General features: G+C 34.9%; 1 long non-coding RNA gene across 1 annotated transcript in view; it reads right to left on the bottom strand.

The window, feature by feature from the left end:
- LOC311621527 overlaps positions 1–17,796 on the bottom strand; it is a 1,687,340-nt gene that overhangs the window by 780,283 nt on the left and 889,261 nt on the right. The gene's annotated exons all lie outside the window — the stretch shown is intronic.

Below are 17,796 nucleotides of genomic sequence, written 5' to 3'. Positions count from 1 at the left end.
TGCTTTAGTAATTTAAAATGTTTATGTGTGGGCATTTTCTACATATGCGTGCGTTTATTGCTATACTAGGGTTTAATTTATAAAAAAAAGATTAGACAATGGTCTCTGCTTTCAAGAAACATCCAATCTATTCTGGAATTGAGCAGATATTTACAATTCATTGTAACAGGTAGGAATCATCAATAAATGAATATGGGCAGTGAAAGCACAGATGAATATATTAATCCCTTAATATTGGCACAATGTGATATGAATGGCACATATTATTCTTGTTACACTCAATTTCACAATGCTTATTTATACATGCTCTGAAAAACTACATTACATCATTAACTTATATCACCTTTGCAACTTCTCAATTTTCCTTAATAGAGTTCTTATTTAAGGAAATTATGGTGAAAATAGTGCAGTCAGCTTTGAAATACCCAATAGGCATGTAGAACAATTACAATCTCTAATTGTTTGCACTATCCCATCCTGGTCTTGAATTTTAGTGGAAGAAGGCTATTCTCACCTGTCTAGGATTAATATCTATTAATTTTATGGTTCTTAGCCTTTTCTTTGTATTTATTTACAGGACTTATATAAATTCCTTCAATTCCTCATTGAATGCTACTGTGCTAGACAATGAAAATATAAAACCTTCAGACTAGATATGGTAGATATGGCCTTCCCATAACAGTTATATATATAATCATTTGATTATATTTGTGAAAATGACTAGAAGCAATTAGGACATTTTTCTACCAGTTTGCTTTTCACATTTCTTTATCCCACCTTCATTGTAAGTATGATTTCATTTATTCATTATACTAATATGCTCAAGTCTTTTCTGTCATAAGCAAACTGCCCATGTACCTCAAAGGAAGAGTAATGACACTTTTTAGCTACTTCCCTGTCCCTGTGCTTCCCCTCAAACCACCCTCCAGCCTTGCTGACCCTTTAGATCAGCCTTCAATGCCTAATTCATTAGACCTTCCTCCTTTTCTCCATCATTCTCTGGAAACTACTCTTACGGAAGCAACCCACCGCCAATGATTTTTTCTCAGTCTGGGAGCACTGAATTGTTAAGACTGAGGCTATATAAAAATCACAAAATACTAGTTTTATATGCCACTCTATCCTTGTGTTTCTGACACCAGAAACCTTAGTACATGAGGGGAAAGCATAATAAAGATAGTTCCAATCAGCTGTGAATTATATTAAACATTAAATTACTTGTAAAACTGCAGTAGAAAGACAATGGGTAATAGGGGGAGATGCCAAATATTCAAAGCATTTTGCGGAATAATATAAATCTTCCTTTCAAATACTACTTTGACTATCACCATAATTTAACACTTTACCATTAATTCCTGGAAATGATTGCTCATGGAGTGTGTGTATTTACCAAATAGCTTTTAACTTTAATAGTGAATAGGTACATAAACTTTGATTTTACATTGCATGATGACACAACTGTTGTTTACATTTTTCAAAAATTTGCTAAGAATGTTTGTCAGTATTTTTAGCCTTCTGTACTAATATATCCAAGAGGAGCCAGGACCAGTGCTATGAGAATATGTAATAATTTTATCCTTGTATCCTTGGGGGGGGGGGGAAAGGACATGAAGAACATATGGAAGAGATAAACAGTATTTTATAGAGATAGATTAGATTTTAAATTGATTAAAATGGTAATATATATCCATAAATATACAGTGCTATTTTAGTTTGATGATAATAAATTCATATTATTTCTCCCCACCAGGAGTGGAAACCTTAAAGGAGAATTAGCTTAGTTTTAGATAAACAAATGTGCTACATTCATGTATATTTTCTCAATGTGCTTCAGAAATCTTTTTTGTCTTTAACTGTTCTTATGCAATATATCCATCCAGTTAAGTATTACCCATTGTCTATAAACTACTAGCACTATTAAGATGGTCTTCTCCTTACGCTCCTTCATCCAATCTGTACACCAGTATATCAAAAATGTATATAATGCTGATACTTAGTTATATTTATGTCATAACAGTGATAGATAGATCTGACAAATCATCTGAGAAAATGAGAGACTACTAGCAAACAAATGCCAAAAAAAAGAATTAAATAAACTATTGATGTTACAGAATTATAAGGGTTTTGTAAATAACATTTTGATGACTGATTAGAAGTTAAAAATATAGAGAGAGAGACTGGGCCCAGAGGAACTTTTTTTGTTGAGTTATTCCAAAATCACATAGATGTGATACCAATCCATCACAAATTCTTTCAGAAAATATATAGTTTCTGATTAATTAATTTAAGCCTTTTTTGATAGAAAAGCTAGAAAAAAGCATTACACAAATTATTTATTATATCTCTTATGAGTATGGACACATGTATACTCAAAATAATAAGAATAAAAACATTCAGCAACATATAAAAAGTCAAACAAGGTTTATCCCAGAAATGCATATTAACATCTGAAAATCAATTAATATAAAAATGAAGACAATCTGAGATAAATGAAGTCAGGAACATATACTTTGATTTAAATTATGGTGTTGGTACATGTTACATTCATTAGTTGTAAAAGTGTTATCAATGTTATATTTTAAAAGTAAAAGAACACATTGGTGTAAATATATATATTTATAAAAGCCTAATATACTATGTGTCTGATGGCACCAAATGATTGACCACTTGACCAGTTGCTATGATGCTCACTGACTACCAGGGGAACTGACACTCTGACAGTTAGGTTAGCTTGTTACTGTGGTCTGGCCTATCGGGACTGGGTGAGATGGAGCTGGACATGCCCTGGAGCCCTTTCACTGTCCCTGCTGAGGTCCTTCCCTGGCCACTGGTCCCTATCGGCCCAGATCACCGGACAGATGGAAGGATTCTATCCATGCACGGATTCCTGTACCAGGCCTCTAGTATATTTATAATTAAAGCATTCAAAGCCATAATAAAATTAAAAATTATTTTCCACCCTAAATTGATATTTTAGAATAAAGTAATTATGGTAAAGAAACATGTTACTTAGAATGTTCTACTTTTTTTGTTTTAGTTTATTTTCTTTGGTAGCTAAACTATGTTCCTTTGATTTCCATCAAATATGGATATCTCTTTGGAATTCTGTTGACCTAAGCATACTTTTAAAAAATGTTTAACATTACTAGCTTTATCTTCTAGTAACCTTGTTTAACATGATTTTCTCTATTAAAAATCTACTCTCGTAGGATTTAAAATTTTATTTCAAGATTTTTTTTTCTATTCAGTTGAGGTCTTATGTGTAGGTTTCAAAAGACATATTATCCTAGGCACATTATTATTATTTACTAACTTTATAATAATGAGCATGTCAATTATATTTCTGAAGCTCAGGTGTTTTTCTAATAGTTGAGATAGCTATCTATTCTTTCATCCGGAGTAGTTACAAGAATGAAATGAAGATAGAAAAGCTACATTCTCTCGGATACCAAACTCTCCTGATTTTTCTTATATCCCCACTGAGAGTTTATTCTAATCCTTCCTTGTTAAGGTCTTTAGTCTTTAAGACCTCTCCTCCCCAAACCTGTTAAGTTTTGCATCTCCCAGAACTGAATTCTCACCTCTTTTTTGTTTTCTCCACTTAAGCTTCTTACTGGAATATGCGCTCAGTCTATCCCAGATATGTTCATATCCCTACTGTGAAAATCTCCTCTCTGAACTCCAAAATCATACACCTGATTGTCTTGGATTAACAGCTGCCCTGAATTTAATTTACATGCTTTCCCAATATTTTCTAACTCAGTAAGTGAAACTGCCATTTCTCAAGCTGCCCACAACTCAAAACTCAAGAGTTGTTTTTGCCTTTTTTGTCTCGCATTTTAGCATAGTCTAATAATAAATATTTTTAGATAAAAATTTACAAGATCTTAAATTCAACCATTTTCCACATCTCATATACTACCACCTTGGTCCAACCAAAACATCTCCCATGGAGAGTGAGCAGTAACCTCCTAATTGGTTTCCAGGTTTCCAATTGTGGTTCATTAGAATCCATTTTTTCACACAACAAATAGACTGCATCTTTTGAAATGCTAATTAGATCATGTTGTTCTCCTTAAGACAGCTTCCCCACCTCCCAGGCCACTGGAAATGAGAGCTAAAGTCTCTTCCATTGACTACTGCCTCCTACACAATCTAGCTGCTCATCTCTTGCCTTTCCCACTGGGTTATCTGCTCCAGAGAAACTGACCATCTTGCTGTTTCTTAAACAGTGAGGCATGATCTGTCATTAGAGTCTTTTAATTTGTTTGGAAATAGTCTTGTTCAAGATTTTCCTATAATTTTCTTCCTTTTCAATACATGTTAACAATTCTATATTCTTTGACCCACCTATAGTTTACTCTCTTTAACTTGCTTAATAGTTGAATCACTTTTCAAGTAAGATTCATCTTTCTCATTTGAAAATATTGCTGATGACTTTACTTATTTGTTTTTGTTTTTATATGAATTCCATGAGATATTACAAAATCAATTTTCTGAAATAAGCTTGTTGAGTTTTTTCAACTTATATAAACATATTTAGCTTCTGTCTTCACATGTACATTCTATTTTATAATTAAATTTTAGCATCAGTTATGGCATAATTCTGCTTACACAGGGGACAAAAATATTAAATAATAGCTAATGTGCCATTAGATCCCTGAAGAATACACACACTCATGCAAACACAAACAGAGACAAAATAGTCTATGATTAAACTGTGCCCAGTAATTAAAGAGTGAAAGAACAAACTTTCAAAACCATGTTATCAAAAGGAAAGTTTAAGTTCTTTCGAACATTTAGAGAATTCATTCTAATTTTAGAAAGAATACTCTAACATCTGATCTCCAGTGTATTTTATTAATCACATAAACTGTTCGACCATATTTATATGTAGTTTTGGAAATAGGAGTGATACTTTCCTTGAGTTTGGTACATTAATTTTTTTAATCTCCCAAGCTAAGTATGAAATGGGAAACACAAAATATAATAAAATTATTAGAATATGTGAGAATGTAGCAAGTTTATAATGTCTAAACATAAGGCATTAACTTTGCTTTACGTACTTATAGAGAAATATACTGAATATATGCAAATTAGAATACAAGAACATTGAAATCGCATGTGCAATTACTATTCTAATAGATGCATGAAAAATTCATAGATGAAATGCTCACCTCATACTCATGTTATGGTTCATGAGCTGACTGTGTAATTGATTAAATAAGCATGACCTAAACACTCAAAATCACAAATAAGAAATAACCTCACTAATGTGCATCTGCCACTTTTACAATCTAACATCATTAAAAGCACTTATTAAAGAGCCAGGTACATGGCATTTCTAAAACAAATAAAAATTTTGATTTTTCCTTTTGGGAGTTATAACTCCAGCTAGTCATGACTCTTTCTAAAGTATCACCTCATGCCTCTTTAAGAGGTGGCTACAGTGACTTAAGTGACTTGGTAGACTAAGGGACATATTTATGGGAACTAATATCTATTAAAATTTCAAATATTAGTATTATGACTTGAATGAAGAGATAATGATCAAGTTTTCGGTCTTTCACAGAGGTAGAGCCCAATGATGGTCTTCAGGGGAAAGAATTCTCAGTTATACTGTACCCCTAATTTCCCAACACACACCAATTATCATGTTCTACTGAAGGTACTTGGTAATGTATTAATCTTCAGATATTTTTAAGGTATTTCAGGAGCTTGGCTCTTGCTGTCTTTGGATATGTTCCTGAGGTCTACTAGGAAGGAATGTTGGAGAAAAATAAGATTTTGGCAGTCAGGTATTTCTAGATTACTGGCTTAGTGACATTTTCATTATTTTATTTTTTTAATTAAATTTATTGGATTGACATTTTTAATAGGATCACATAGGTTTCAAGTGTACATCTCTATGATACTGTGTGCCCACACCCCCAAATCCAAATCAACTTTCATCACTATATATTAGGCTCTCTTCTTAATCATGATTCATTTTGACATAATTTCACATGTCATTGGGATAGAATAACATTTATGATGTCTCTTGTGGGATTTATTTCATAATTTTGAATCAAATTAAATGACCAGTTCAAAACAACTATTCTGAAATAGTCTCATGGTATCCTCCTCTCTTTACCCTATTACTAAATAATCTTGAGATGATTATGTGATCTCATTGCATATTCTCTCTCCCTTCTTTTAAGCTAAACATCATTTTTATTTCTATGCATGCTACTCCTCATAGCTAGGTTGGCATGGCATGACTCTATTGTTGAGTGTTGACCTATGAAGACCATGGTCATATTCTTGGTCAAGTCATATGCCTGGGTTGCAGGCTCAATTCCCAGTGTGAAATGTGAAGGAGGCAGCCAATCAATGATTCTCTCTCATCATTGATTATTCTCTCTCTCTCTCCCTCTCCCTTCCTCTCTAAAATAAATAAATAAATCCATCATATTCTGGCCATTTCCTACAGAGTGAATTCTAAACCACTGAGACTTTATAAACATTTGCATTCTGACCTCAGGCTGCCTTTTCAGTCTACCCCCCATTAGGAGCCCTCTTACTCACTAGTTCTAAACCGATGTAGGTATTCTTTTATCTCCACATATGATTTTCCAGATCCATAGGTTTTCTTTTCCTTCCTAATGGGCATGTACCACTTTCACTAACCCTGTATCATTAAATGCTATTTACAATGTTAGCCTACATCATATGCAATACTTATATAAACGTTTTAAAGTCACCCAAACATGATTTAATTTCTTCTTTAATGTCATATGTCTATTGTCACATACATTTTTATGTGATATAGACTTTAAATTCTTCTAGTGATGTGTAGGTCATTTGTTCCCTTTCATTGGAAATATGTAAGAATAGGATAGATAGTTAATGGAACAGCTATAGAAGGCATTACACAATTGCCTCTTGCCTGGGGATTTAGACGAAAAGAATAGCCATGTGCTTTTAGGAGTCACTCAACCCTATCATGTTAGGAGACTTCACATATTTCTATGATAGAGTTTCTATCCATTAATCTAGTAATTAAATGCTTCCCTCCTGGATTTTTTAACACTGTATTTTCTGGCATATTGATTTAAAGCAAAACAAAGCAAAATTTAAAATATGCAAACATACATCTAGACAAATAATCAAATTAAAAATGTCCTTTCTTTAAAATCTGCGATTCATTAACTCTGAGAAAGTCGCCGATGACTGCTAAGCATGACCCTGGTGCTCTTCAGGGACTCTGCTTGTTCCATAGTCTCATGAGGAAGAGGAAGACAGCTAATGCTATACCAGAAGCAGCCGGGGCTGTGAAGGAAAAGCCCATGTCTCTGTCTATTTCTTAATGCTATTTGTACACATATCTAAGGCTGAGGTGTCATGTAAACTTGAAACTCCACAATGTCTATTTTTCTATGTGAGTTGGAGGATACTAATAATCTTCTATTTGTAATATTCTATTCTTCCCCCCAAGTCCTGTCCTTTATTTGCTTCATAGCATCTAATCATTTAATTGCTTTTCCCCTTAACTTTACAATTCTTTCTGAAATTAATTTCCTTTTGCATACAAACTAGTCCACCATTTCAATGATAGCAAACTTTGAACCTTGATCACTCTATGTGTGCTATCCTGGTACAAATTTCTAGATTCTGTGCAGTAATATAAACTGTCAGTGTCAGGTCTATGCTAGTTTACAGGATGGAGGCTGCCTATTAAAATATATATGTGATCTTTGCCTCAGGGTGTTTTTCTGGCCTGAGGAGAACAATGATCCAAGTTCAGAGCAAGCCAGAATGATGGAGTTTAAGTGCCCCTAAAGAGACCCTCATCCACTAACACTAGAGGTTTGGTGGGAAAATACTACATAGTTCTTGCTCCTTAGTCAGAAGACCTCTGAGCATATATTATACTGTCACCAGAGTACCTTCAGAGAGATTAACCTCCAGGTGCACACAGTGGCAACTGATTTGATAAGTGAACATCTTATTGCTCTGTGTGTTTTTTCCCTTATTTTTGCCACTCTCCCACTCCCCTACCAATGTTTTTATTGGATCTCTTTCTGGAGAAACAAATCCCACCCAAATTCTTGTTGTCTCAGGTCTGCTTATGGGAGAACCCAAATAAAAGGAGATGAAAACAAAAGATGTTTGAGGAATAGACCCTGAGGACGGGATTGGGGGTTCAGATCACTTCTTGGCCAGATGGTAGGAAAGACTTCATTGTTGGCAGTAAGTGGGGTATTGAAAAGCCCTGAAGTGCTTCAGTTCCTAAGATGTTATTAACCATGCGGATTATGATATTGGTAGAAATGTATCAACTCGCTTAATAAACACTTTAAGCACTTGAGATGTCAGGAATGCTGTTCCCATGCATCACAGAGTTGTCTGGCTGTCATAACAGTGATCAAACCTTGGCCACAAGAACAGTTGTTTTGCTGCAGGTAGTATGATCAATCAAAGTTCAGCACACATTTTAGCACATGGTGTACTGCCACTGATTTGCAAATATATTCCTTCCAATTCCTATTGAGATGCAGAAGCAGGAGTATTTCACATTCATCTGACATGGACAGTAGTTCATATTAATGTGCCCTCAGGGACATATGTACTCTCTGGTTTCTAATGGAGTTTTATCATATAGATATCCCACAGACAATCACATGGCTCCATTCTGTGAACAATATGCGGTGAATTGGACCTGGTTAAGCAAGAAGTGACAAATAACCCTCATAAGATAGATGTACATGAGAAGATGGGAGATACATGTTGCAAAGAGGGCTATTTGGATGTTTATTTTTGGGGGTCTATTTGTCCGGGACATGCTGGGACATCAAACATAAAGATATTGGACTTCGTGTCTTCTAGACAGTAATAACACTTACTAGGCCTCTTTAAATTTTGAAGAAGGCTCATTCTGGAAAATTGATTGGACCCATTCAGCAAGTGATTTGGTGGTAGTCTCTCAGTTCCACATTGGGCCAGCACAGAGGTAGTACATGCAGCATGCCAGTGCTCCATAGACAGAGCCTGAGCTATTGGTTCATTTGCATTATGAGACCCCATTGTCCTGGAAGTATCTGTGGTATAGAAAAGTGTACAGGGCCCCTTGGGAAGGCACATAGTCATTCTTTAAATTGTTAGCTGAGCCCGAGGCATTGGCAGAGTCATATCCCCGCTTACACACACCCCCAAAAAAGGCCTGGTGGGGGTGTTATTCAGTTCTGACTTACCTTTGTCCATGTGTAGACAAGACAAGGGCAGGTCTAGATATGTAAATCCCGTAATGCTAGGGCCTACTTAAGAATGCAAATAAGCTCCTTTGATCCTATAAAAATAAATTAGCTGCTGGATCAGGGAGTCACTGCCTCTCCATCAGAGAGGATGGCAGTCCACCTAATTCCCCGCTTTATAAATCTATCTTTGCATCTTTTTCTATCTTTCTTTAATTTCTTAATCATCAGCTTCTCCACGCAGGAGCCTGACCTGTTTCCTTTTCTGTGATGGACTTGGGAAAGAGAGAAAAACTCTCTTCAGAAAAGGATGCAGTGCAGAGTTGCTCACAAGGCTTTATAGGAACATTTGAGTGGCAGGTCTAGCCACCTAGTGCTCTGGTGTGAGGTCTTCCCATCTAGGATTGAGAATTACTCATGATCTTAAAAGCAACTTCAAGCCTGATACAAAGCCCTAGTGAAAACTAAACCCTTAATAATAGGGCTGCAAAACCTCCCTGATCCTTTGATTTTATTGATTTTTGTATAAATAAGCCTCTCACCACAGTCATTCATTTACTTATACACTAGTTAAAACTACTTACTATGTGCCCGGGGGATTCTAGCTATAGGACCCGGAACTGGTGATACACTCTGGGTAAAACAGTAATATGTACCTAATTGTGCTTCAGTGGGCCATGATGAATAGGTTGATCCTTTTTATATGCAATTAGCCTCAGTAATTCTCAGTGATTTTGACATCTTGATTTTACTCATTATTGTGTGATTAAGTGATCCCTGGTAATGAGTAATGAGTATGATTTTGATATTTAGGATTAACTAAATTGAAGCCTTCTAAGTAGGGACACAGGTGATATTAACACTGTTATAACTCAGTAAACCATATGTTTCCCAGAAGAATCTTTTCAGTAATCTTACAATGATATGGACAGAATATTTATAGACTCTGCTGAAATGGGACATATTTTCCTTACTGCTGTCATTCTAGTTACACAAAGTTTGAAGTCAGTCTACATAAATCTTCCCACACAGTTAACATTTTGAAATTTAGTTGTCTTAAAGATCTTTCAGGATTTTTTTGAGGGCCATGCTTAAATAAAGGTAACATTCAATTTTCTTAAAGTTTGATGTAGAGTTTTCTTAAATCTTTTCCAAATACAATATTTTTCTAGTTTAAATTTCTCTCTTCCTCTCTCTCTTTTTCTTTTTTCTCCCTCTCTCTGGTATTTGCATAATCATAAAAATTGGATAGATAAGGAAGTGACTCTCAAAAGACTTTTTAACATAGCTAATTTTATTTATTTTGCCTCATTTGTAATTATTTCTAGGAATAAAGATTTGCCAGTTACAGAATCAAATAATGTCCTCAAGGAATCTGTTAAAGGTTATATTTTATTTTATTTGCTCTTACTCTCTAGGATCAGATTTTCCATAAAGTTCAAGAGAGACTATATTTGTCATGACATTTAGATTGTAAATCAGAAGACTGCAACCACAAGAGTGATCTTTTTTTTTCTATAGAATACATACATCAATTTTAATTTTCCCATGTGTTAGGTAACTTTCAAGTTATTGAGAGAAGAGGGTTCAGAAACTAATAATACATTCTCTTTCTCTTAACCTTCACCCCCATCTCTGTTCCACCTTCCACTCCCCCTGTAGGTAGATAGAGATAGAAATAGTAGATTTTTTTCTCTCTCTCCTCACCTCCTTTCTTCTTCCTCTCTCTCCTTCTCCTCTCCCCACCATCTCTCTCTCCTTCCCCATCCCTCTCTCTTGAGATAATTTATCTCTATATTTACACCTACATATATAGAGAGGCTATTTATAGATAGTTCCATCGACTTATATCTAGACTTCTCTGTTTACATACACATATAAAGAGGGGACAAAAGTAGGTTTCCAGTTGTGAGTACAGGAAACAAGTGTTTATGTTTGCATTATTATTTATTAATTTATTAATTTTATTACAACTATAAATCAACTTTTGCCAACCCCTGTATATATATGGATATATTGATCTCTTGATAGACAGATACAGACAAAGACAGATTAATGTATCCAGAGATGCAGGTAGGTAGAATGATACATATTCATAGAAAAAAATGATGTAGATAGTATTTTTAAATATTCATACTATCAATAATTAAGTTATAAAAACGTATATACATTGTGCCCAAAAATGAATTTGTTTACAAAATATTGATGTATATTTTTAAAGCTTTTACCTGCTTCTGCTTTAAGTGAATTATATTATTATAAGTGTTTTCTACAGATAATACTTAGATCTAATTGAATAGTATTGTCATAAAATATTAGCCTTAATGTTATCAATGATAACATTATAAGTATGTATCAATTATGATATTATCCTATAATTGGCATAGAAAGTTTTAAAACTTAAACCATCTTTAAATATATCTGCATCTATCTAATTTATATATACATACATATATATATATATATAACTTGAATAAAAATTATAAAATGGATAAAATGTTAATCATAACATTTATAAAGATGATTATCATTCTACTAGGTAACATTTGGGATCTTACTGTATAGTTGCCATTGAAAAACACACATTTATATGTATGAATTGATAAAATTATTTCAACAGGTCAAATTTATAGATCAGAAATCTGAAGTACAAATAAATAAAGTCAAGGTCATATACATAGAAAGTGTCAGAGGTGGAACTGATTACTCCCAGCAAGTTACTTTCCAAGGCAAGATGTTGCCATCAATTTTGAGGAACCATGAAGACTGGCCTATTTTCCTTGATAAAAATATTTTAAAGAACACATTTTACTACTTCCAAGAAAATTTTAGTTAAGCAACAAAATATCAGTAATTATGGCAATGTTTATTGCATTTTTATCCCAAATAAACAATTGCTCCCTTTCATATTGGCTTTTTGTTAGGTTAATATTTGTTCTTTTCCTTCTATTTACTAAGGATTTAAATACTTTTTTCCCAAAAAATGTATATGCATCCAAATAATTTTATTACAAATTACTTTAGAAAACAGACTCAGACCAAGAAGCTTCAACAGTCTAAGAAGTGTTTTAATTAAAAAACAACATTTCATGGGACAATGTGTGCACCATCCTTTTTATCTCAATTTTAACACAATTCTAAATATTTACATTACCATAGTTAGGACTGTCATTTTAATCTGGGAAAAGGATAATTGGCTAGGGGTTGAAGCCTGTGAAAACTGGGGAAATAGATTGGTTATTTTGACAAAGTTCCTGTTTAAGAACCCTGGGGAATAAAGAAAGATCTCTCTTCTTTCTCTTTCTCTCTCTATGACTTACACTGGCCTGGCCCCATTTGCTATTTCTAGTGTAGACTGTCATTCACCATGATAGTCCAGCCACTGGGCCAAATTATGAAACTCATTACACTTTGAAGGATTGAAATATAATAGTCTGTGCTCTGATCACAATTTAGTTAGGTTGCATATTATTTATTCAGTAAGTCATTAACTATTTAGGATTGAACAACTCAGATATATACGTGAATAAAAAATAAAACACCTAAAAAGTATTTCAAGATAAATATTTAAATATAATCTATCTAAATTTGTGAAACAAGAAAATTTTCTACCACAAAACTTCAATATTGGAAAAAAATATTTAAAAGTATGATAAATGTTTCACATTGAGAAAATTTTTAGAAAGGAATTAAGACCCTAATAGCTACAAGAAAAGAAACAGTTGTTAACCTAAAAATGAAAAGCCAAAATGGCAACAAGCATTTATTTGGGATTAAAATAAATGTAATTCTATAATAGGAGTGCAGATTCAAAAAGAAACCAAAATAATGTCCCAATTACAGAGTGAGGGAAAGGGGGTTTTTATAAGAAAAGAAAAGAAATCACACGAATAGAAGACATTTCTAGAGCTAACATGCTGTTGGTACTCTTTAGCTACATGAATGGTTACTGATTTTGTCCTCAGGAGAGACCATAATCATCAGCCCTTGTGGTCGGGATGTCTCCTCCTCCTATTGGCTTTACAAACAATGTGGCTATGGGGCTGTCTACAGGGTATGTTGCCTAGTTCAAAGATTCCGGTGGTTCAAGGAGTAAGGCAGTTCCTCTGGAATGGCTGCTTTAACTCCTTTATGTAAATCTTCACTTGAGGATATGTTTTTATTGATTGTAGAGTGAGAAGAAGAAAAAAATAGAAACATCAATGTGAGCGAGAAACATTGATGGGCTGCCTACAATGCATGCCCCAACCAGAGATCAAACCCACAACCTAGATACATGTCCTGACCAGTAATCAAAGCTGCAGCCTTGCCTGGCCTGTATGGCTCAGTAGTGGGGTGTAGACGTATGAACCAGGAGATCACAGTTTGATTACAGGTCAGCACACATGCCAAGGTTGTGGGTTCGATCCCCAGTAAGGGGTATTAGGAGGCAGCCAATCAGTGATTCTCATCATTGATGTTTCTATCTCTTTCTCCCTCTCCCTTCCTCTTTGAAATAAATGTGTATGTGTGTGTGTGTGTGTGATAAAACAAACAATCTGCAAGCTTTTGGTGCACAGAAGATTGCTCCAACCAACCGAGCCACACCAGCCAGGACAAAGACTGAATATTTTCACTCTGAGATTTGCAACAGGACAACAATGTCCCAACCTAAAACTAACTATTCCAAATTATACAATAATCTTTGCAAAAAAATAAAAGAAAACTAAATATATACAATGAAGTGAAACTTGATCTTGGCAAGTTTTAAAATTCAAGTGTAATACATAAAAATAAATTGCTTTTTTTAGACATCCTGAACAAAATATTATACTTTAAATTTAAAATAGACATGACTTACAATAGTACCACACCAAAAATACATATAAATGAATTTGACAAAATAATTACACTGTAAACAACAAAATTGATTTTAAAATTAAAATGTAAATAAACAGTTTTCTGTACTAAGTGCATCTATTGAGAGACTATGGCTTCATTCCAATCCAATCACAACCCCAGGAAAAAAAGTCTGTGTATTTGACAAGCAAACTTTATAATTTATTGGAAATGTAATTTCTCTAGATTAGCCAAAACTCTTTTGGAAAAAAGTGTTTAACGGTTTTCAGGCACTTCCCAATTCACTGTCAAGACTTACTGTGCATAAAACTATAGTAATCAAGACAGCATGGCTTTGGCATGAGTGCATTTTATTATATTTGAATTATATTAAAATACATTTAATTTAAAATGTAAATAGAACATAGTGATGTGTAATTAGAGTGGCAGTTTCACTCCTATAAACTAGCAAATGAAACTTCCTTACTTTTAAAATGTCCGAAATATATTTCAACTGAATTGCAAACTTTTGCTGGGGTGGGTAGTCTTACATTTCTCTGAAACAAGCTTTTAATAGAAAACTTCTTGAATGCAACCCTAAAAATGAGACTGCTTCCTTTCCCCTGACACTTGTTAGTAGTTCATACCCCCTTGTATATCCACCCGCCCATGATATACTGCTTGGACAAAGAAATGCACTGTCCTGACCACTGCAACCTGCAGACAGCATATGGACACTGTGAAGAGAGCAAAATATTTCTATGACAAGAGTAGCTTAAAGAACTGCTAAAACTGTGGCCAGAGCAATAACCAACTTTTTTTTTTTTTTTTTGGCCTGGGGCTCTAGAGCAACAATTCACTTTTTAAAGAAAAATATAAAATATCACTGTAACTTGTATGTTATGTCAAGATAAAGCAAAAACAGCCAGCCCATTAGGCCATAGAAGATTTAATTAGGAAAAGACGGAACTGGGAACGTGGCCTAATTACATTTCATATTTAAGTTATTCTTATGGACTTTTTGGAGTTTATGTTTTTTTCTCCCAAGCCTTGGGAACTAGTTCCCCAGACTTCAAATGCTGCTTCCACCAGGTTGCTACAGAAAAACTACCTGTCCCAGGTCCCTTCCTATTGTGCTCATTCTACCACAGCAGGTCTTGCCCATCTGCCAGGCTGCTTTTAAATAGTGCCAGTGTGTCCTCCATCACATCCCACATCCCCCGGGGCATCTTGAATAATTGCTCCTCCTAAACAATAATAAGAGCTCTCAGGCCAAGAGAAAGTTGTTTATGTATCTGCACTGCCCCCAGCTTTATCTAGGCATTTAAATTGCAAAATTAAATAAGCATTCTACATCTACTACACAATTGGCCAGTAACCTCCAGGTATGTAGGTCAGATCCTATTAATGCAAACCTCAGGGACCATCCTAGGCCAGTTAGTTCTGGTGGACACTGTTCAAAAAAAGTGATCTGCTGCTGCTGCTTCTGCAGGCATGAATTATGTAGAAATGCTAAGGCATCTTTGTATAACAGGTTTCCCTTCAGCTGCTGTCTTCTTTTGAGTAATGAGAGCATTCATTAATAAGCATAGATTTCATTAAATTTTCAGTAAATTAGAATTTATATATATCTATCTATATAATCTATATGTATAAAAGGTTAATATGCTAAGTGTCTGACTGTCCAACCAGTCACTATTTAAAAGTCACTGTGACTCACACTGACCACCATGGGGCAGATGCTCAATGCAGGAGATGTCCTGAGGTACACTGGCCTTTTACAGAGAAACAGCACCGCGGACCTGGCACCCACAAAGCAACACTCGGTTTCCCCCAAGTGGAACACAAGCCCTGCCACCACACAGGAGCAACAGCCCACCAAATTGCAGCCAATGCTGCCAAGACCTCATGGTGCAAAATGCGGCCCACAGCCCAGCTTAGCCCAGAAATGTTTGCTGTGGTCACCAGGGAATGATGTCACATAGCAAGGCCCGGCTTCCTCTCCCTAGCAACTAACCTCCTTGGAGTTTCTTCAGCCCAGGAACACAACTTGCTTCATAGCCAGGTGGAAACATTTTACACTTTAACCAAATGTCTGTTTTCCTGTGCCTCATCTCATTTAATCCTCACAGAAGTCCTGGAGTAAGTAGATAGGAAACACGGTGGAATCCTATTTCTTTTCATTAGCCAGAATATGGAGATTTAGAAAGCTTAGAAACTTGACCCAACTGAAAAGAAGTAACAAATAGTGGACCTTGAAAATGACTTCAGGTTTTGTCACTGAGCAGCATACTAGGTGTACCAGTTAATGTGAATTTTGTAATCAAAACATAATTTTAAGAGAATCATCAAAAGTGCTTTATTCAAAGTAATCTCCATTGCTAGCTACACATTTTTTCACCTTTTAGGTAAGTTGTGGATACTGTCAGTTCCAATAGAACTTTTCTTGTTTTGAGGCAAACCCATTCAAAGACCTAATTTTTCACTTTTTTTTTTTTGTACATTTTGAAGTGCTTCTCAGAAAGTGTATGTGCCATCAATCAGAACAAGTGGTAATCTGAAGGAGCCAGGTCTGGTGAATACAGTGGGTGGGTTAATACTTCTCAGGCCAGATCTTTAAATGTGTCTTTAACTGGTTTTGAAGTGTGTAATGGTGCATTATTATGAAGCAAAATTACTTTGCCTTGTCTTCTGGCCCATTCTGGTCATTTCACAATTAAAGTGTGGTTCAAACTGATTATTTGTTGTCTGTAATGATCAGTATTATTTCACTTGATTTTAGAAGTTCATAATACACCATACCTTCCTAATCCCAACAAATGCAGAGCATTGTCTTCTTTCCCAAGAGATGTGGCCTTGCAAGTTGATGTTGATGTTTGACTTGGATCAACCCATGATTTTGTGCATTTTGGATTCTCAAAGTAAATCCACTTTTCATTGCCAGTCACAATTTGATGCAAAACAAACAAACAAACAAACAAAAACAAAACAAAGAAAACTTCCCACAAATGATTTTTTTTTGGCACAAAATTCGACATTTTTAAGCATAAAAATATCTAGGTGATGTTAGCACCTTCAGCCAATTTGACATATGATGTTTGAAGCTTTCTGTCAATGCAACAAAATAGTACAGATATCAAATTGTGTATACATCAACGTATGTGTAACTCCATCTATTGGAAAAAAAATCCACATTTCTTACTGGTACACATAGTATAGTGTTTACCCTTTGTTTTCCCTGCATTATTTACAATAATAATCTGCTTTGTGTTGATATTTACTGCTGTATTGCAGAAAATTACCTGAAAGAAAAGTTGGGGTGCTTCACTGGGCTGGAAAAAGTTTAGTTCAGAAAGCAGGTCTAATTAAGCAAGTTTATTCTATCTATAATAATAAAAGCATAATATGCTAATTAGAACTGACATCCTTCTGGACAACCTTCCAGATAAGTGGGGGCTGCAAGGGAAGCCAGGAGCCAGGGTCCCAGGTGCCTGCCAGCTGCCAGAGGGGAGCTAGTGCTGGCAGCTGGGGGAAGGAAGGTCTACTTTTGCATGAATTTCATGCATCAGGCCTCTAGTATATAAATAAAAGGCTAAGTTCACTAACACACTTACGGTACAAGTAAAGCTCTCACTTGCGCCAATCGTACGAGTGTGTTTCAATCTGTCATTGTAGATTGTGAATATGGTTGACACTTCTGCTATAAAGGGTGATAGCAGTATTTAAATATTTCTTCTAATTAATT

The sequence above is a fragment of the Pipistrellus hanaki genome (assembly GCF_964339955.1).
Source record: "Pipistrellus hanaki genome assembly, chromosome: 4".
NCBI lineage: Eukaryota > Metazoa > Chordata > Mammalia > Chiroptera > Vespertilionidae > Pipistrellus > Pipistrellus hanaki.
This window is presented reverse-complemented; position numbering and strand designations above follow the sequence as displayed.